Source organism: Gopherus evgoodei, chromosome 4 (genome assembly GCF_007399415.2).
Source record: "Gopherus evgoodei ecotype Sinaloan lineage chromosome 4, rGopEvg1_v1.p, whole genome shotgun sequence".
Lineage (NCBI taxonomy): Eukaryota > Metazoa > Chordata > Testudines > Testudinidae > Gopherus > Gopherus evgoodei.
Window position 1 is genome coordinate 112,917,240 of NC_044325.1, and position 20,582 is coordinate 112,937,821.

The 20,582-nt window shown below is 47.8% G+C and overlaps 1 protein-coding gene across 1 annotated transcript in view; it reads left to right on the forward strand.

Annotated features, from left to right (window-relative positions):
• The first annotated feature begins 8,934 nt into the window (after positions 1-8,934).
• The window catches only part of DUSP8 (dual specificity phosphatase 8), a 92,083-nt gene continuing 80,435 nt past the window's right edge, over positions 8,935-20,582 (forward strand). The window contains exon 1 of the mRNA XM_030560581.1: positions 8,935-9,256. The gene's annotated coding sequence lies outside the window, so the exon portion shown is untranslated. The remainder of the gene's footprint in view (positions 9,257-20,582) is intronic.

Sequence of the window (20,582 nt, forward strand, 5' to 3'; positions counted from 1 at the left end):
CATATGATTAAACTGATTGCTTTTTTGGGGTGGGGGGTGAGACAGAAGCTTCCCCACCCCCAACTTGTACATGGGCAGAGACCCTGGTGAGCGAAAGGAGGAAGGATTTGCTTTGCTCTGCAACAGTGAGCAGGGAGAATCCTATATTATGACTTGGGCGTGGGGATCCTAAGGTTTCAGGGTCTTTTCCTCTTCCCACAACTTATTTAACAGGTCAGAATGTTCTCAGGTGGCCTTTATTTACAGGGGAAACAAATCACTCCTCTGATCCCCAACTTTCTCAGGCAAAGCTACCAAAATGACAACTAGCCTTAAGCTAGGGCTAGGTACCCTTGAAAGATGAAGCTAGCATGGACACTCTAGCAAGCTAATTACTGCCATTGGGTTAGAGTGGTGCCCCTGGGTTGAATACAAAGGTTTTGGACCAGCATTCTGCAGATCAGCTTTGTGGCACATTCTGTGAAGCTCTTATGTAGACTTGTGATTCCATTCCAAGGCCTGCTGCTAAGCTGGAAAAGAGGTAGCCCCATGTATCTGTAGACTGAAGTACACTGAAAACCTCCAGGTAAACAGGGGGTCAGTTAACTGGGAGAGTTGGCTCTTCTACGGCCTGAGTCAAAGTCCATTGTAGTCAAGGAAGGTCTTTCCCCTGATTTCAGTGAGTTTTGATGTGGGCCCTTAAAGGTTGCCAGCCAGCCCTAAACAGGAGTGGTGCCAGAATTTCTGGGGCCCTAGGCAGAATTTGGGGGGTGGCATTTTGTGCGCTCCCCATGGGTGCGCGGGAGCTTCCAGTTCCACTCCCATTGCGCCGCCGAAGAATGACCCTCTGCCGAAAAGCCTCAGGCGACAGCAGCAGTCATTGAGCTGCTCGATTGCCTGCCGTTGTTTTCCGTGGCACCTCGGCAGAAGGTCCTTTCTTTGGTGGCATGACGGGAGTGGAACCGGAAGCTCCCTTGTGCCCCGTGGGGAGCGCACAAAATGCTGCCCCCCTGAATCCTGGCGCCCTAGGCAACCGCTTGTGGTCGCCCAATGGAAGCGCTGGCCCTGGCCCTAAAAGGAACTGCACCCCAGTGGGGCCATTCCTGGCTGATCCGCCATGTGAGCTAGCATTCACTGAGCTACAGTAATAGGGAACCCAGAGCACTCCTTACTCTGAACCTCCCCATGCTGGATGGCCTGCTCTTCTAGGACTCTACATTACATCCATTCAAATCAATGGCAACACTCCCTATTGACTGAAACGGTGCAAGGCTGGAGACTTCAGAGCACAGTGAAGACTAAAGAACAACTTTAGGGGAACCGATGGAACTTTCTTTAACTTTGTTTACTCAAGGTTTACCCTGCTTTCAGCCCTGGTATAGCTGCAGTGGCACAAACTAGTGTAGCTAAAGTACAGTGCAATAAGCCCCAAATAGTGCTGGTTTCAAGCTGAGGTAGACAACAGCTCTGCCTGGCAATTCTAAACCCTTGTACTGATGCAGCTACACTGCTGGCTGCAACTGGGGCCACTCCTCCATAGTTCAAGGGAACCACGGTTCAGGCTGAGAAGTAATTCCTTAAAATGGATGAGGAATTCCTGGCAAACCAGCTTTCTCTCCCTAGCTTTCCAAATGATCAGGTTGAGGTTTTTATTAAATGTACAGATAATAGGTGACCCAGATTTCAAGTTGTACATTTGAACTGAGATTAAGTTGATAAAATGTATGGACTCATTGGAAGAAAAGGATCACACATATAAGTGTGTAACCTGTAGTCCAGACACACAGTTCAGACATGCCTGAAATTTGGGCAAGGGGAAAAAATGGAAAAGTAAGGTGAGGTGCTGTTTGTTTTTTAGGGGAGGTTGTGTGTTTGGGTCTGTCTGAAACAAAACCCTGCCTCTGCTCTCAAACAACAAACAATCCAGCTAGTAAGCTGTTTTGAACAATCTCCATATGAGTATGTTGGGGGAAATGGAATGAGGTTGGCATTGCGATTAAGATAAAGACAAGGAATTGAGAGTACTGGGATCAACTCATGACACTGCTCCCTCATTCTTGTGGGACCTTGGCAATGTCACTTATTCTCTCTCTGCTTCCATTCCCCATACTAAAACTTGTCTATTTAGATAGCAAGAGGCAAAAGGGGTCTAAAGTATGTATGCAGTGCTGAGTGCAACAGGGTCCTCCTGCAGTTAGGACCTTAGGTACTAATGTAATACAAATAGTAACTATTGCAGAGTCACCTGAATGACTTCCCAGGGTGCCATGGTCAAGTGGGCACCGTGCGGCAGTGCAGAGGTGGGCGCTGCTGGTGTAGACTCAAACTGCTCCCAGGTGGCAAGGTAGTGCTGCGTAGAGAGGCACCCAGACATAGGTGCCGACTCTGTGGGTGATCCAGCCCTGGAGCACCCATGGGGTAAAATTGGTGGATGCTCTGCACCCACTGGCAGCTCCCTACCCAGCTCACCTCCACCTCCACTCCACCTCCTTCCCTGAGTGCGCCACGTGCTCCCTTTTTCCCCCTAGCTCCCAGCGCTTGTGCTGCAAAACAGCTGTTTTGCGCAGCTGGGAGGGAGGGGGAGGAGAGGTGCTGGGGAAAGTTGGTGCCTATGCACCCAGATTTCTCTCTGCTTCCTCCCAGAGGAGGAACACGCCGGGGAAGGGGCAAGCGGTGATACGCAGATACTGCTTACCCTCCCAATGTTCCTCTGTGCCCCCTTAGGAGCTGTAAGGGGCGGGGGGGAAGCAAGGATCAACAACAAGGGCTCCGAGCTTCCAAGTAATTTCCCCCACATGAGCTGTTTCTCTCCTGTCCTCCCCTTATACAGCCCAGGTAGGGTTGCCAACTGTCTAATCACACAAACCCAAACACCCTGGCCCCGCTCCTTCTCCAAGGCCCTGCCCCCTCCCTCCATCACTCACTCTCCCCTATCCTTAGTCACTTTTACCGGGCTGGGGCAGGGGAGTCGAGGTGCGGGAGGGGGTGAGGGCTCTGGGTTGATCCTGGGCAGGGGGTTGGGGTGCAGGAGTGGATGCAGGGTGCAAGCTGTGGGAGGGAGTTTGGGTGCAGGAGGGGGCTCAGGGCTGGGGCAGGGGGTTGGGGTGTGGGAGGGGGTGAGGAATTTGGCTAGGAGGCACTTACCTCAGGCGGCTCCCGGTTGGCGGTGCAGCAGGGCTAAGGCAGGCTCCCTGCCTGCCCTGGCCCTGCGCTGCTTCCGGAAGCAGCTGTCATGTTCCTGCGGCCCCTGGGGAAGGGGCGTGTGACTCCATGTGTTTCCCCTGCCTGCAGGCACTGCTTCCACAGCTCCCACTGGTCACAGTTCCCAGCCAGTGGGAGCTGTGGAGTTGGTGCTGGGGGTGGGAGCAGCACGTGGAGTTCCCAGGCCCTTCCCCCCCCTCCCCCCGGGGGCCGCAGGGCCATGCTGGCCACTTCCGGGAGTGGCGTAGGGCCAGGTCAGGCAGCGAGCCTGCCTTAGCCCTGCTGCAGCTTGGCTTCAGTAGCCTCCAGGATATTGAGCCCAATTCTGGGAAACTCCTGGCAAAACTGGGAGGGTTGGCATCCCTAATCCCAGTTAGGAAAAGTCATCTGGATGCAGGGAGCCCCGACAGTGCTCCTAGCTCCCCTCTCTCACAACCACCTAGAGGGATGCGGAGGAGCAATGTTGGAGGTTGGGAGCAAACAGCAATGCCAGCTGAGGAGCCCACAGGGGGCTGGGAAAATGGGAGGGTGCCATACCCACAGGGGCCAGAAGCACCAAAATACAAGTTCACTCAGGACGCTATTTTCCCTGCATGGGTCTGAATCTCCTGAACACGAGAGGCTCAGCTCTAGGCTGTCGAAGCCTCAGCTTGATTGACCAGGTTTCGCAAGCCCATGTCACCATCTGTCTGTTAACCTGTACTCAGGATATCTGAGGTAACGTCTGTTAATCGTTTGTATGGGACTCTCCTGAGGGTGATTTTTTTTTTAATTTATTTTTACTGCAGTGACGTGGATGGGATTGTGAACCTCATTCTCCACTGCCTTGTGTGACAGCTGTATTGCCACTAATGAGCTTCCCCACCATTGCTCTGGCACTGGTAGAGCAGTGGCCAGGCATGCTAGTGCAGAGCATTGGCATGAAGATTTGGTAAAAGTACCTGTGACTGGTCTATTCTATTCCACCCCCTGCTAGCACCAACTGAGCGCCAGCACTAGGCATATCTCATCTCCCAAGGGTTTGTCCTCTCTAGTGATGTAGCATGAGCTGAAGCATGATTGTTTCTATTACTCTGACCCCCCCCTCCAGACATGCCCACCAGTCATTTATGTGCAGGAGTGGCATCACCTGAGCGAGATTACACATCTGGAGGCAGAGAGAAGACAATGAGTTACTTCCTCTCACTATGTCCAGTGCAGATGCAGCAAGTCAGTACCACAACAGAGGGCCACTAGGCATGCAATGCCTACCCACAATCCCCTAGGACCCCTTGCCCCGTTGGACTTTTATTACTAACTCCCTATTCCTTGTCTTCTGACCAGAAGTCACCTACCACAGCAAATAGGATGCTCAGCATCCTCATCCCCAGCTCATGCAACTCTGGTTCAGAACACAGTGCCTGCCATGATGTCCTCATCTCAGCCAGCTGTATGGAGAATTCTGAGCTGGATAGCATCTTGCTAGAACTAACTGGAAATCATGTTTAATTTTTTTCTATAACATTTTTTAAATCATCTTCATCCGATTTTCAAAAGTCAATGATTTTTAATCTATTTGAATTTTTCACACTTTTTAAATCTTAAATCTTTGATTTCAAACATTTTCAGATCGTTCTTCCTTCCTCTGTCCCTCCTTACCCTTCCCGCCTTTTTTTTTTTTTTTTTTTTAATTTACCACTGGAAAAAGGTGTGGAAAAAGGAAAAAAAAGATTTAGGGGAGGGAAAGGGGGATGAAATCTGAACCATTTTATGACAAACTCATTTGGTTTAAATTTTCTGAGAACAACCTTAAAAAACTTCATGAATTTTCATTGATGAGAGAAAGCCATTGTTGGTTTGAAACGTTCAATCTGCAGTGTGCTGCGTGCACTTTGACCAGGTATAAAGCGTTGCCTTCACAATCGCAAGGCAGTACAGAATTAAACTCCATCACTTTGCTGCTGGAATGTGCTATGAGACTGAGACTAGGCCAAAGGGGGGAGAGAATATATACAAATTCCATTTGAAATGAGGGCGTAGGCTATACTGGGGATTTTAGCTACCAGTATAACTACGCCAGCACAAACCTCTAGTGCAGACAGTCAGGTCTGTTGTAAGCTATGATTTGCACCTTCATGGCAGCTCTGCCTATTCGTGCTAGGGGTCCATACCAGAAGTGTGACTACAATGGTCTGGCCTGCGATGGTTGTAATCCAGGCCAATCCCTGGTGTAACCAAAGCTGTAACTAGCACAGTTATGCATCTTAGGTGCATATAAAATGAACTTTCCTCAAAAACGTTGCCCCTGCTACTCACAGTGATGGCTTCTCTGCCCAAGTGCCCTGGATGTATCTCCCAGGATCAATTTCATGTGGCTGTAAAGGAGAACTTAGGGGGACCTCAGTCCTTCCCAGTTGCTAATAGTGGTGGTTTGCATCATGGAAGCACCTAAAGGCCAGGCCTGCTAGGTGCTGTACAAATGTATAAACAAAGGGCCGATCCCCTACAATCTAAGTAACTGTAATAGCTTGAAATCCTGACTTGGCCAGCTGATCTGTACGTGTTTGAAGAGGAAAAAGTTAAAAAAATAAAACAAAAAAAAATCCTTCTCTGTCCTCATAAGGAGGCAGGGAAGGGGAGCGAGTCTGTCCTTGATTTCGTAAGTATTAGCAAAACCTCAGCTTTTAAAATGTAATCCCTTTTTAAGCTGGAGGCTGTCAGGCTATATCCAACGGCACAAAGGAAATGACTGCTATTTTTGGAGATTTCTTGGCTGGCAGGTAGTTCATGCCCACTAGCGTGGCATGGGGGTGGGGCCTTCCATCACAGCATGACACCCCCTCTGCAACATCACATGATGATGTTAGTTCTCCAAGGGGCCCAAATGTGTGCTGACTCCGAGGGCTGGCTTTTGGGTTTGGTGGGCCCTCACAGAGGGCCTTGGGAATGGATATCTTGAATCTCATCTCTCTCCCAGCCTTGCCTTCATTTTCTCTTTCCCCCTCCCTTCTAAATCGATGCAGTCAAATGACAACAGGCAGGCCCCAGAGTCTGTTCCCCTCAGACGCTGGTTTCATGGTTCCTGTGTGGTGTGTTCACTATTTACATACAGAAAGTATGTCATGGCATAAAAATAGTAACTTGTCCCTGAATCACACAAAGCCCAATCCTGCCTTCGCTTGAATGGGGTTGGTGCTGATGGACTTCCATGGAAGTTTCACCATTGTAACTGAAGGCGGAATTTGGGCCATACGGTCATATCCTGCCCTGAGCTCCCTCTTATTCACACAAACAAGGCAGCTGGGGATTGTATCTCTGCCCCTGCACCCCTCCTGCCCAGGAGTAGAAGTCATTCCTGAGCTGATCAGAAGCATGGCTGATGGTGGCAGGGATCATGGACAGCACATGCTGCATTTTAGTAATTCATATAGGTCTTTTTCTAAGAGATATAATTTAGAGCAGCCAGGCGGCTGCTCTAAATTAATCTAGGTGGTGGTTCAGATCCAAGATCAGCAAAGCAGAGAGATAACAAGAATAGAATTGATCAAAAAATTGAATTTCTGTCCTGTGGGAAAATCTGAGATTTTGAATTTTGGTTTTATCTCAAATTTGTCAATCTCAGAAATATTTACAAAACAAAACACCGCAAAACATGTCAACCTTATCAAAACATTTCTTTCAACTTTATTTATTTAACTCTTCTTATGTTACAAAATGGAAAAGTCAAAGCAATCAAGTTGAAACAAAATGTTTCAATTTTATCAAATTGGTCTTTTTGGAGAGACTGTTCTGTTGGAAAATTCTCAAATAGCTGTAATTGAGAGCCACCTTCCCTTCTCAACACTAATTCCTACAACAAGCACAACTTGGCCAGGCCTGGGAAGTTGGTCTACAGTCTTCAGTGCTTGTACTTAGAGGTTTGTTTGGGCATATCTTCAGATTTGGGGGTTGTTCAGATCCAAACTCAAACTTTGCAGCTTGGACCCATCTCTCTGATGAATTTTCATTCTATATGGTAGTACCTAGGGGTCCCAATTAGGGAACAAAGCCTCATTGTCTAGGCATTATTGTGCACACAAGAGGAAACAACAGTCCCTGCCCCAAATAACTTTAAATCAAAGTACATGATGATAGAAAGCAAGTGGATCCAATAAATGGGGGAGTAGAAGGTAGATGAGACAGTTTGTTCATTACACCAACCATAATGTGGTCACAGCACCTCAGCTGCCCAGCCACTGCAGTGTGTGTTTTAGGCATGCAGTACAGGAGAGATTGAAAGCAGGCAACCTAGTGGCTTTGCAGAGAATCTCTCCTATGCATTTGGAGCAGCATGGGAGGAAGGTGAAGGTGCTTACTGGAAATTTCCCACAGCTGCAGATGGGGGAGTGATCAGAGCTATTTGTAAGGCGACCTGATCAGATGTCCTGATTTTATAGGGACAGTCCTGATTTTTGAGTCTTTTTCTTATATAGACTCCTATTACCCTCCACTCCCTGTCCTGATTTTTCACACTTGCTTTCTGGTCACCTTACGATCCTGTGTTTAGGGTGAGATGGAAATACCACCCTCTGCTCGGCCAGCATGCTGCTTGATGTGGGGGAAAGCCTGTGAGGCATGGGGGACAGAAGTGCTGTAAAGAAGGGGAGTTGGGGAAGTAAACACCAAATTGTCCTCTTGTCTTTTTAACACTGCCCAGTGTTCCCAAGGCAGAACCATGGCAGGTCAGAGAGCAGCGTACTTGAGCTGAAGGGAGTACCCATCCCATAGTGAGTGCTCCACTAGCCACGCTAGTTTTATAGCAGCACCACTGAAAGAATGAAACCTTATAGCTCCCTCCTGCGTGTGGCTGATCTGTTTAGTGGGCAATAAAAATAAATGTCAAGGAGAAAAACAACCCTGCCCTACAGGAAATAAAGACGATTGTAAGGGAAACTTAAAAAAAAACAACCCAAATGATCAGGCCTTTGTTTCAGGGGAACTCCAGGAGGCAGAAGCCTGGAATTCCTGTACAGAAAGAGATGGATAATCTCAAATTCTAAATTACATTCCACCCACAAAGCAGGGACTTGGAGGGCTCCTTGCTCCCCTTTCCTTTGCCATTTTAAGGGCTTATCATTTAGCTGTATTTTTTCTTTCCTCCCAGAGCACCATAAACTGAGCAGGCAGCTTTGGGTCACTCCCTGCATGCAAAAACAAAGGCTCTGAGGGTGGTGGGATTTTTATTTTTTTTTAGGGTAAAATCCTATAGGACACTCGGTGCATCATTCCAAAATGAAATCTGATTTGAAAATGTAAGGCTGCTGCATGGAAGGTTTAGTCAGTAATATTCTCCCCTCCCTTTGGCATTGGAAAATGTTTCCCAGTTCCTCTTTGTGAACAGCAGGGTATATCTAGGTGCTGATGACACAAGCCCGCACACCCTTCCCTTGTAACAATAAATGCTAACTTGATTTAGCATGAGTGGCTTGCTTTACACCATGCTCAGAACTCCCTGCACCACTCTCCCAAATCCTTCAGTAGCTGGTAAGACAGTACATTTCCCTTTTAAGAGCTTACAGCCTGGGAGGGAATAAGTAAAAGGGGGGAACTAGACTATTACCCCTTTTAAACTGCAGCTATGCCTGCCTGTCTCCCTTTAATCTGCACCCAAAGCTCCAGGATCAGAGGCTGACGTCACCCTGCCCCTGAGCCTCCCTCTCTGATTGGCTGGGGGTGACGTCAGGTACTTTTTTTTCAAGGCATGACCTCATCCTCAGTTCATTTTTAGTTCTAAAGTGCAACCTTCTGTCTTCCTGGATCCCTTCGGCCCTGTTAATGCTTATCTGTGCCATCCACCCCCACCACCCCCTTTGAGCAGGGACATGCCTGCCCCTCACTTACTGGGCTAGAATTATGACTACATTTCAGTGTGGGTGCCTGTATGTGTTTGCAAGGGGCTAGAACTTGCATCATCAACACTGGCACCAGCCTTGCAGGGCTTCTCATTTGATCATCCTGTAATTGCGTTTAATTATCCTGACGAATGTGCAGAAATTTGCAATCAGCTGGAGAACCTCAGGAGCTCTGATTTCCCCGGCTGCAGAGGAAACACGGGAGGGTAAGTGTTTATATTGTTGTAAGGGAAGAAGAAGGGGTGGTCTAGGGTTTCTAATCATGCTTTGTATTTGAATGACCCTGCAGATTTCTGCAATAGATCCTAAGGGCTGGAGCTGGGGAGAAAATTCTCATGTAGAGGTGTATTTTTTTTATATAGATGCGTACTGCATCTTCCTGATCCTGACACCAATTATATATAATGCAACACATACGCAGATATGCTGTGCGTTTGTATTCACATGCGGGGGTAGGATCAGGAAGATGCAGTAAGTGGTGCATGAATTGGTGATTACAAGGCATGCGTTGGAGGGAATGGTTGAGGAGATGTAATTGTGAGTGTGTTGTGTTATTACCTGGAGCTGACAGACGTTTTAAAAAACATTTGTTATTTTGCAAAACGGACTGGAAACTCACCTTGCGCACGTACACAAAAACATAAAAACCAAATCCCGTGCTGGGTGATATCATGCAGGGAGCTGCTGACAGGGAACCTGCATGCTTATTTAGATAGAAGTTTAAACAAAATCCTGATCATGCTGGGTGCAAATAAAATGACACGATCCTCCCGCGTGAACTAAAAGCGTGTGTGTGTGTACGGGGGGCAGGGGCGGCTGCAGAGTAGGGGAACATATGTTTGCGGTTTGCTATTCTAATGCCGTGGGGTTTTACAGGAGATCTGGGAAATAACCGGGCTCCAGTGTAGCTGGGCTTTGCAGGCAGTGTCTTACCAGTATTCTCCGTCTTGGGCTCAGGCTCAGCGTTTGGTAGGCTGCTGGTGTTAACAGCCCTGTGGTTTCCCAATGGGGTGTCGCCTTATGTCCTTGGCATTTCAAGGAACCCAAGAAAACGGGCGTGTGCGCATAAGGGGGGGTTTCGCGGTGCTTCCCTGCCATCGCTCAAAGGGAGCTGCTAGCCAGCAAGGAGTTAAGCTTGCCACTTATAATGATTCCCCCGCATGAGCACGGATGGAGCATCAGCCTGCAACCATAGTGGTGTTTGTGCAGTGATTCAGCACGGAGAGCTGATGTTCCAAAGAGTTTAGATGAAAGATTCTTGGGTTGTGTGGTTTTTGTTTTTTGGCTTCTTGGTTAATAAATCCCTTAAAAAAAATGAATGCTTTGTCAATACTTAAAAGCTGACGTCAGTGCTTCAGCTTGCATTAGGGGAGTGCAGGGCTGTAATCTGTGGGTTTTGTTGTAACGAAGGAGGTGCTGCAGCCCTGTTTTCTGTTTAAGGACGTTTGGATCTGCTGGGTTCAGATAATGATGCATGGTATTCGTACTGCAGTGAGTGGGATCTTGGCCCCATTGTCCTAGGAGGCGTGAACGTACAGGACAAAAATAAGATGTTCCCTGTCCCAAAGAGCTTACAATCAGAAATACGCTGCAAAGTTGTCACCAGCGAAGAGGTTTCAGGCATGTAGCTGCAATGATGACTGAATGAGGCTTTGTTAAGCATATAAAACCAGTGAGGTCTAAGTTCAGAAGGCTAAAGATTTTGATTGGCCATCTGATACACTTTTGCAGCTGAATAACAGGTGAAGTCACTGCTGCAATGAGTTTGTGTCAATTGACTTATTTTAGCAGTACTTACTTTAATATAAAGCAGAAGCCTTGGAGGCATGGCTGTCTACACATTAAAACAAACCCAGCCCATGAACTCAGTGCCCAGTAGCTCCCACTTAAAAGCTTGGCCTTTTCAACACCAGAAAGGGTTTGCTGTTACAGCTGTAGCCCTCCTAGTGCAGATGCAGCTTATACCAGCACAGGAGTTCTTTTGCTGGTATGGGTTATACCAGTAACCCTGAATAAAATAAACTGTACTGGCAAACTTGCTGGTGTGGTTATGCTGGTTGGGGGTGTGATTATTTTTTCACACCCCTGCAGATGTAATCTGTGTTGGTAAAACTGTCTCGTTTACACCTGGCTTCGGTGGACACTTGAATTTTGACCTGGAATTAACTCAAGGTGGCTAATGTTTGTAAAGCGTAGGCTGGACACTTCACCAGATGTTTATTCTAAGACGCCAACACTGAACGCTGGTAGGCTTTAACTTGCTGCACTTATCACATCTGACCGGCTTGTCTACACTGACACTTTACAGTGCTGCAACTTTCTCACTCGGGTGTGAAAAACAGGGCTGCCGGGGGGGCGGGGGGCGCTAGTGTGGCAATTTGCCCTGGGCCCCATAGGACCCCCCACAAAAATATAGTATTCTATAGTATTGCAACTTTTTTTAATGGAAAGGGCCCCCGAAATTGCTTTGCCCCCGGCCCCCTGAATCCTCTGGGTGGTGCTGGTGGAAAAACACCCTCCACAAGTTTCAGTGCTGTAAAGTGCCAGTGTAGACAGTGCACTAGCGCTGGGAGCTACGCCCCTTGTAGAGGTGGGTTTTTTGCTATGCTGCAACTACACAAGCCACTAATGTAGCTATTGAAGATGTGCCCTTAGATTGCTTTGTTTTTGCTAGCCTGCTAACTAACTCAAGTCATCTCCTCTAACAGTATGCCTTTAAATCCTAGCCTACGCAGAGCCATAGATATGTACATAAGTAGCCAGATTTTTCAAAAGCACTCAGCAAAGGGAGCTGCTAGGTGTTGAGCACACTAGAAAATATGGCCCTTAGTGCTTATTTACATAGCACCCAACAAAGGGTGCTAGGTACCCTGCAGGCAAATAATACTTGGCGCCTGCCTTTAAAGAGTTTATAATCTACCTTTGGACACCCTACACAGTTACTGATGATAAAATACAATAGGTGTTAGGGTGAGACTTCTTAGTCATCCATCTCCCTTATTGCCAGGCTACCTCTGGGTAAGTTGGAGAGTCCTAGATTTAAAAAAACAAACCAACCCACCCCGGGAGACTGAACATATTTCTCCTCGCAAACTGAAGAAGCTTCTCTTGGTATGAGTGGGAAGGAGCAATGTTCCACCTCATTTTCCCTCCTACCTCCATCAATAGACTAATATACACATATGGAATGGTTATAGGGGGCACCCGCTGGGTTTTTTAGAAGGCTGTTTGAGTCAGATCCTCAACTACTGTAGAGCTGGGTAGCACCATTGAAGTCAGGCTCCAAAAGTGGTGAGTGGGCTGTGCTAAGGTGCGTGTGATAAAGTAGCAGATGTGTAATGAACTAAAGATCCTGAATGAAACTTGGAAAAAGGCAGTTGTGTTCTGGCTCTCGACGCCTTTGATTGATGACATCCACTCCTAGGGCACCTATCACTATTGTATTTGAACAGCTATTGGAAACTGAACCTATTGAGAAGGAGGAGGTGATTGAGGAAGAGAGCTAGTAAATAATGGGTTATGCTCATGAGGGGTGAGGCGGTGGTGGATAAAAAATAGTCTGAAGCCTTCATAGATCTTTTATCCTGAGCTGTGGGTTCAATGGCAACTGTGAAAGGCGATAGCAGGAATCAACAGGAATGAGAAGTTCTATCACTTCCTATCTGTTTAGGAAAATGCTGCATGCGAAATGCCCAGGTGTAGTAATGGCTTTGAAACTGCTGAGTGCAAAACCTTTATAGTGATTGCCTTTAATATTGGGGTCCTGGCAGGGAAGAGTGTGCATTGCTTGAAAATGCTTTTTGCATCCTAATGGCTGCTGGGTTTTAAAACTTGTTTTTCAAGCTCGGAATTTCTTCTAAAATGCACCTGTCACGCCTGATGCAAAGTGGGAAGAGATGCCTGCCCTAATCAAGGGGGGGTGGGGATGGGAGGTGAACAGGCCAACATAATTCATTTGATAAGAAGCCAAATTAGCTCTTCCTTAGAGATTTTCTCAGGCACACCTGGGACGTGCCATGTATTTAGGAATGTGGTAGTAACTTGTCTCAGAACAGTGGTTTTCAATCTGTAGATCACAGACCCCTCGGGGTCCACAGGCTATGTCTAAGATTTCCAAAGGGATCCCTCCATTTGCAGTTTTTTAGGGGGCCGCAAATGAGAAAAGGTTGAAAACCACAGGCTTACAGAGCATCTACTTTGCAAAAGACATTGTACCAAGGCACTGTGTGATAATATGATAACATCATGACTCTGTCCTAACACAGCTTGTTCCTCCATGGGTGAAGAGAGCTAGAATTGCAGTTAGGTTGTGTAAAATAGTTGTAATACAGTGCAGTTCCATGCATACAGGCGAGACCAGATGCTCAGGCACAATTGTACCGTAATAGAGCACTCCAGCATAGTAAATATTAACATACTAATGGTCACGGAAACTAGAATGTTTTCTGAGTGCTCTTCCATCATGGCTTTGGCCTGTCCACATGCTCGAACCACATTAGAAACTAGTTTGGCTGGAGTGCAATGAACCTATATTGAAACATTGGCTTTTTTGTTTAAACCTGGCTGGCAAAGCCATTATAGAGCGGAGGGGTGGGGTGTGTGGCATTATTGAGCCATGGCTGAAGCACACAGTTTTGCCACCAATTCTTTTATTTAACATACAATTTTTACAAGGGCCAACAGCTTATCCCCCTCTGCTCCAGGAGCTGCGTATAGGAGTTCACCTCCTGTGGAAAGTGTTGCCAGTGAGGGTTCTCAGGCTTTCAAACCTCGAAGCCCCATGTGGATGAGAGGGACATAAACCAAACATAAGGACTTGCCTACCTGGAGAAATTGATCAGCATGGCTGTAGCAGAATAGGAACAACTTTCCTGCCCAGACAAACCCTAAGAGGAGGAGAAGTCTGAACTAATATGGGGCTCCCTTCTTTACCACATGTGAAGTTTTCTACAGCCTCGCTTTCAACATTTTGCATTTGTGAGTCACAATTGTCAAAAGTGGCCAGAGGCTTTGGGTGTCCAACTTGAGATGCCTTGAAGGGGTCTGATATTTCAGAAAGTGTGAGTACCCATCCTTTCAAACTCAGGTCCTATGAAGGTACCCCCAATTGGGACAGGGGGTGCAGAAGCTCTAGTCACTTTTGAAAATCTTGCCCCATTATGTCGACAGTCTTACAAAAATAAACAGCAAGAGATGGTGTTCGGATTAATACTAGGGTTATGTGGCATTGGGTTTGAAATAAGTAACATAGGCTTTATCTACCCTAGCACTTCTGTCTGTCAGGGGTGTGGGGAAAAAAACACTCCCCCGACCAACATAAGTTACACCAACAAAAGCGCTGGTGTGGATAGTGCTATGTCAATGGGAGAGTGTCTCCCGCTGGCGCAGAGCTGCTACACAGGAGACCTTACAACGGTGCAGCAGCAACAGTGCAGCTGTGCCACTGTAAGGTCCATAGTGTAGCTGTAGTGTATTAGTCACTGGGCTGGTGCTGGAAGCATTTCCTTGACACCCTCTTTATTTCCTGTTCCCACTCCCATTGCATGTCTTCTTTCATGTGCTCTCTAGGTACAAAATGCCTGGATGGTTCCTGTTCGCCAAGTCACCGCCCTCTCCTCACTCACATCCTTGCTATGTATTCGCTTCCTCCAGGTTACCTACCAGGAGAAGTTTGAGTCATACCCAGCCCATACTTGCATGGCGATTAACATGTGCACATGCCTAACCTAGGGATGCTGGGCTCTGATTGTAACTCATCTTTTCTCACGTGTGTGTGTGTGTGTGTGTGTGTGTGTGTGTGTGTGTGTGTGTGTGTGTGTGTGTGTGTGTGTGTGTGTGTGTGTGTGTGTCTTCACTCATTGTCTCATCTAAAATAAACCTATCCATTCCTTGGGGCTGAGACCTTTTGTTCTTTTGGAACGCCTGTAGAACACTTTGGGATCCTGTAACAGTAATTGGCAGGAGGAATTCTCTCCATTTCCATGTAATGAGCTCAAGGAATTTACATCCTGATTTCTAAAAGTAAAAAGGAAGTTGTGGAAAGACTATAAACTCTCATATTAGGGCATAAGCCAATCTCCAGCTGGAGGTTTGAAGGCAGCTTTACTGTAGGAACAGGTTATTCCACAATTGCCTGCTGCAGCATTTCTTCTGCCCTCCCTAGAGGCATCTGACCAGAGCCAGTGATAGAGTACTGGATTAGATAAACCACCGGTCTGATCCAATAAGAGTGCCCTACTGTAACTCTTGACATCCGCCCTCCTTCCCAGCACTTGCCCCTGAGCCTTGCTGGTGACCTTACCACATCTTTCCTGTTAGCCTCTGGCTAGCAGTGTGAGTCATCTGGCTAGTAGGGTTGTGGCTACATACACTGTCTATAATAAATCTTAAAAAAACTAATTCTTTGAGGAATATTGCTGCAAAAAATAGCAAATTATATTTCAATTGAGGTTACAGAGGCTCTGGCAGAAAATAGGGTGAAACTATACCAAGCTTTCAATCTGCTTAGCCAAGCATTTGCGGCCCCTGTGTCAAGGCGAGTGAAACAAAAATGCATGTAAGGCTGGGATTTCATAAGCTGCTCAATTCCCATTGACTTCCAAACCCTGTTAGATAGCGCTGACACTTTACAGCTGAAGTGAAGAGGGTCTATCAGTCTCCAGAGCAGTCTAATAAATAAATAACCACTGGAGGCAACATCAGTGGATGGACTGGATTTGAGCAGCCCTTGTTTCTGAACTCCTCATTAATATGACTTGTTTTCGTTGAGTTGTAGCTGGAGTGTGTATTTATTCCAATGTCATCTGTCTTGGCCAGCAGCCCTCCTTGGAATACAGTTGTCCTCATGCTGAACACTCAAGCTGTTGGGTCAAGAGATGGTTCAGAGATGGTGCCAGCACTGCTGACTTCAGGCCACTAAATTAATGCATGAAAATTATATGTACACGAAAACCAAAAATACTTTGCTAGTTTTTCTTTATTCAACTTTCCCCACCCAGATTGTGAGGAGAGGGTTGCACTAACCTGGCTAATGTCTAGCAAAGTTCAGGCATGTGCTGTGGACTTGGTCTTGTTTCCATTGACTTCAGCGGGACCACCACTGAGTCCTGTACAGTAGCTTCCCACAGCTCTGCCAGTCCACCTTGTCTGAGACCCAGAACTCGAGCACAATCTCTCAGTACTCTCAGTTCTTATTTACTTGTTGCCTGCTGTTCAGCATATGCTGATCCTGGTGGAATGCAGCAGCACAGGCAAATGGTCAAAAGGAGCTTGAGACTCTGGTGTCGACCTGTTCAGGCCCAAAAAGTCTCCCACAAATTGTTATACATTTTTGGGTGGAAGGCAAGAAAAGGGCAGAATAACCACCGAATCCTAAGTTACACTGAATATCCCACAAAACTAATCCATCCATTTTAGATGGCTGCATCTGGTTGCAGAACCTCACTGAATGTACATTCTCACAAAGCAGTTGTGCTGTACCACTAAATATGGATGGTGGTGCATATTCCGTTCACTCACTAAACGATGACACTTGTAATTTCATGTCTCTTTGCAATACGTATCTTTTTATTTTGGCTGCCTTTTTTTTTTCTCAATTTCCATGTATCTGGTGCCAGGGCAATCCTTTCCCAGGCAGTAATTGACACAAAGGTGGGCTTGAGCTATGGCTAAATCTGGAAGGACTCTGGTAGAGAAGTGGGAAGGAGAGAGAACTGATCTTATTGAGGTGGCAGCAATGGGTCCTAAAGGACAAAACTTCGTAAATACTTTTCATTACGCCTGCTGAAGCACTGATGTTGGAAGTGGCCGGATCATGATGTAGAATCAGGTCACTCTTCTATTGCTGCACTCTGTGTTGTCTGAAACAATATGGCAAAATCATGTGTGCCTTGAAAGTAAACACCCCCTGGAATTGGGAGGGGAGAATAGAGGTGTGTAGCCCCCTCCCTCTTTTGCAGGTGAACCGGTTAATGAATGAAACACATTTTGCCAGCTTTTCCACTTCTGGCTTCTCAGGAGATGGTCTATGCTGGAAAATATGCAATATCCAGCCCCTTTTCAAAGGGGCAAACAATGAGATTTCTTAGGGTATGTCTATGCTATCCGCCCGATTGGCGGGCAGCGATCAGTCCAGCAGGGATCGACTTATCCCATCTAGTCTAGACATGATAAATCGATCCTGAGTGCTCTCCCGTCGTCTCTTGTACTCCAGCGCCACGAGAGGTGCAAGCAGAGTCGATAGGGGAGCGTCAGTCTAAGTACGTTGACTTCAGCTATGTTACTCAAGTAGCTGAAGTTGCGTAACTTGGATCGACACCCCCCACCACCACCCCAGTGTTGACCAGGGCTTATTCAGGAAAGAGAGCCAGCGTGACAAGAGCAAGTCCTGACTCTGTGTGGCCACTGCCCATAAATTGGTCTGGGATGGATGGAGGGACGGAAGAGATGAGAAGTCACTTGGCTTGACCTCCATGATTTCAGAGTGACCAAACAAAACCACCCTATAATAAATCACAAGCCTTAAGCAAAAAGGTGAGAGTGGGATATCGCTGCATACCAGATGATCCTCGTCCTACCGGGTGTATTCTTCTAGATATAGGTGAGCCACTCAAAATCTAGGAGTGGTGGCTTCCTTTTGTGGTTCTGACAGGAGGGCAGAGCGTCAACTGACAAGTACTAGATTACTCCAATGCTGGGGAACAAACTTTCTTTTGGTCTACAAGGATTTGGGCAGGATGTAAACAGAGCCAAACTTCTTACATGTAACTAGGTTTGTGGATCTGCAGTCCCTTGGAAGATTACTGTAGCATCTTTTTTGGAGTTGAGTTTAATTTCTGGATTTTAGGATACCTGGAAATGGAGGGCCAGATCCTCAGATAATATAAAATGGTGAAACTCCCTGGATTTCTATGCTGACTTACACTAGCACAGAACCCAAGCTGGAGTCCATTCATATGCCATGGTTTGCAATGGGTGTCATTAGAAACTTTGTAAGACCTTTCAGGGAACAAGGTTGTTAAACTGTTTCTGCTAAACAGTGGATTCAATTTTTTATCTTTTTCCTCATAAATGTGAGGAACTAATGCCGCTGTACAGTGCAAATGGGCTACAAGTATCATTGCACCTCAGCCTTAACCTGCTGCACTCCCCTGTTTTTTCAGTCCCCTGGTTCACCAGTGACCATCACTCATTCTCAATAGCTCTAATTTAGAGAACATATATTTGGGACTTGCTTGAGACCCACAAACTCATTTCACCTGTAATTGTTCTTTAGTGGTGAAATGCTGAGGCACTTACTCACCTGCCTCACCAAACCCTGAAGAGGTTCTATCTTCGACTCCTGCAGCTCAGACCTGTGCATCATTACCTCTCGTGCATAAACCTTGTGGGGGATTGTAAGCCAGTCGTGTCGGGGCCCGTCCCTCTCAGGCGCGGCGGGGAGCCAGGGCGCCTCCTTACGCACTGCAGTCCAGGTAGGCTTAGCCCCTCAGCAGGTGTTGAGTGGGGTACAGGGTCTGTAAACAAGGTAGAGCTCCGACCCTCTAGCCAGGGTTGGGGCCCTCAAAGTAAATAAGCCCCAGCCCTTGGACAGGGCTGGGCAGTAACAGTTCAAGCTCAGGCCTCTAGCAGGGGCTGAGCAAACACAGTGTCAGCCCGGGCCCTTGGTTCGGGCAGGGCACCAAACACAAGTCTAGTTAGCTCTGGCCCTCTGGATCAGGGCAGAGCAGTGGCAATAGCCGGGATGAGGGGGAGTCTGCCACTCGGTTACGGGTGGCAGGGGGAACGCAGGCCCTCCCACTCCACTGCGTTCCAGCCCGGGGCCCTAGCAGCGGTCAAGACCCGCTCCGGTCAGTGGGGATCCTGGCCGCAACACACTGACATGGGTTCGGGCTCTTCCGGAGCCAAACTAGGGTCGGCTATCCCCAGGCTACTTCCAACCTCCCCCTCTCTGGGTACCTGGTTCTTGCCAGCGTCGTCTGGTGGGTCCCAGACCATGGGCTCCTCCGGGTACCGGTCGTGGGGAAGCTCAGGCCACTCCTCGGGGCATCGAGCACACGGCAGGTCAGGCCGACGTTCCTCCGGTACCGGATCTGAGGCAGGTCCGGCCAGCGTTCCTCTGGGTAGTGGGCGCGAGGCAGGTCCGGCCAGCGCTCCTCTGGGTAGTGGGCGCGGGGCAGGTCCGGCTCGGCGGGAGCTCGGGCACCAGCGTCTGTCCTCTCCGGCAGCCTGCGCCCAAATGACCGCTGGGGCCGGGCTTTTATACTTCCTGTCCCGGCCCTTGACTTCCGGGGGGTGGGGACAGGCAGTGCTGGCTCCGCCCACTGAGGCACCTGCTCTGGCTCGTCCCTCTCAGGCGCGGCGGGGAGCCAGGGCGCCTCCTTACAGGGATATTCTTAGGAACAGCTGTGAACAGAACATTGTGCTCGTCTTTTCCCAGGAGGCTGAACATTTATCCGGTGTATGTTTAGGGTGTTCAGGGCCCCCGACAAAGGGAGATAGGCCAGTCCCACCACAATACATCAAACCATTCCCATTGTGAAATGATGATCAAGCCACTGAAACCCTCCAAGATGAATCCTGATATCGCCACCTCTGGTAACATATGGGTACCCAAAGGAGATGCAAGGGGCTTGTTAAATATTAAGCATTGGGGAGCCAGTATAGCAGAAGTGAGCAGGTGTAAGTCTGAATTACCTTTGTCCCTCACAGTGATATGTACAGGCACAGGACAAATACTGCAGTGTAGCCCATTCCCTTGCCCCAGCTAAGGTGTGTAGCTAGTGGGTTGGAGTAGGAAGTGCTTTCAGTTCTGAGACATGGGACTTGACTGTTCTGAGTGTGGGTAGAGTCTTGTGTTAGAAAACGTAACTACCACAGTGTTCTAGGAAGCTTTGCCCTGAGTGTGGGCAAGGACAATTGTGGTTAAAACATGGTCCTGGCAAACCCTAGGGTCTCCGCTGTCACGTGTTTTAAACATGAGTGTCCTGGTCACACGAAGGCCTTTTCCCATTCCAGAAGTGCAAGATCATTGCTTTCTTTTATGGCCACACGTGACAGGGGCATGTTATCTAGGCCCCTACTAAACACCCTGTTCTCCCTGCAGCGCCTGATCCCATGCCCTTCTGATTTCAATGTGTACTCCACATTGGCCACTAAGGGGCACACAGGGAAAATGTTCTTATAGCCTAACTGGAGAGGGCTCCTCCTCCTCCTCTCATTGCTCTCCTTGTCTGCTCAGTGGTATCTCAAGATTTTGAGTGTGCAGCTCAGCTGATTTTTGAGGTGCTTGAGGCAAGTCTGAGATAGTCCATAAAAACCCCAGTCTCCGACCGAAAGCCTGCGCCTATGCAAGTATGTGCCAGAGTTTTTGACAGGCCTCTGTGCTGCCACTTCTTTGTGGTGCTTGATGCACTATTATCACATTGAGCAGATTAGAACTCCTTAGTGCATGTGTAACCCTTCTGCCCCTCTGAGCTGGCAGCAACAAGGGCCAGGTTCAGTATCCAGGGGTTCCGTTTCAGTAACCCAATG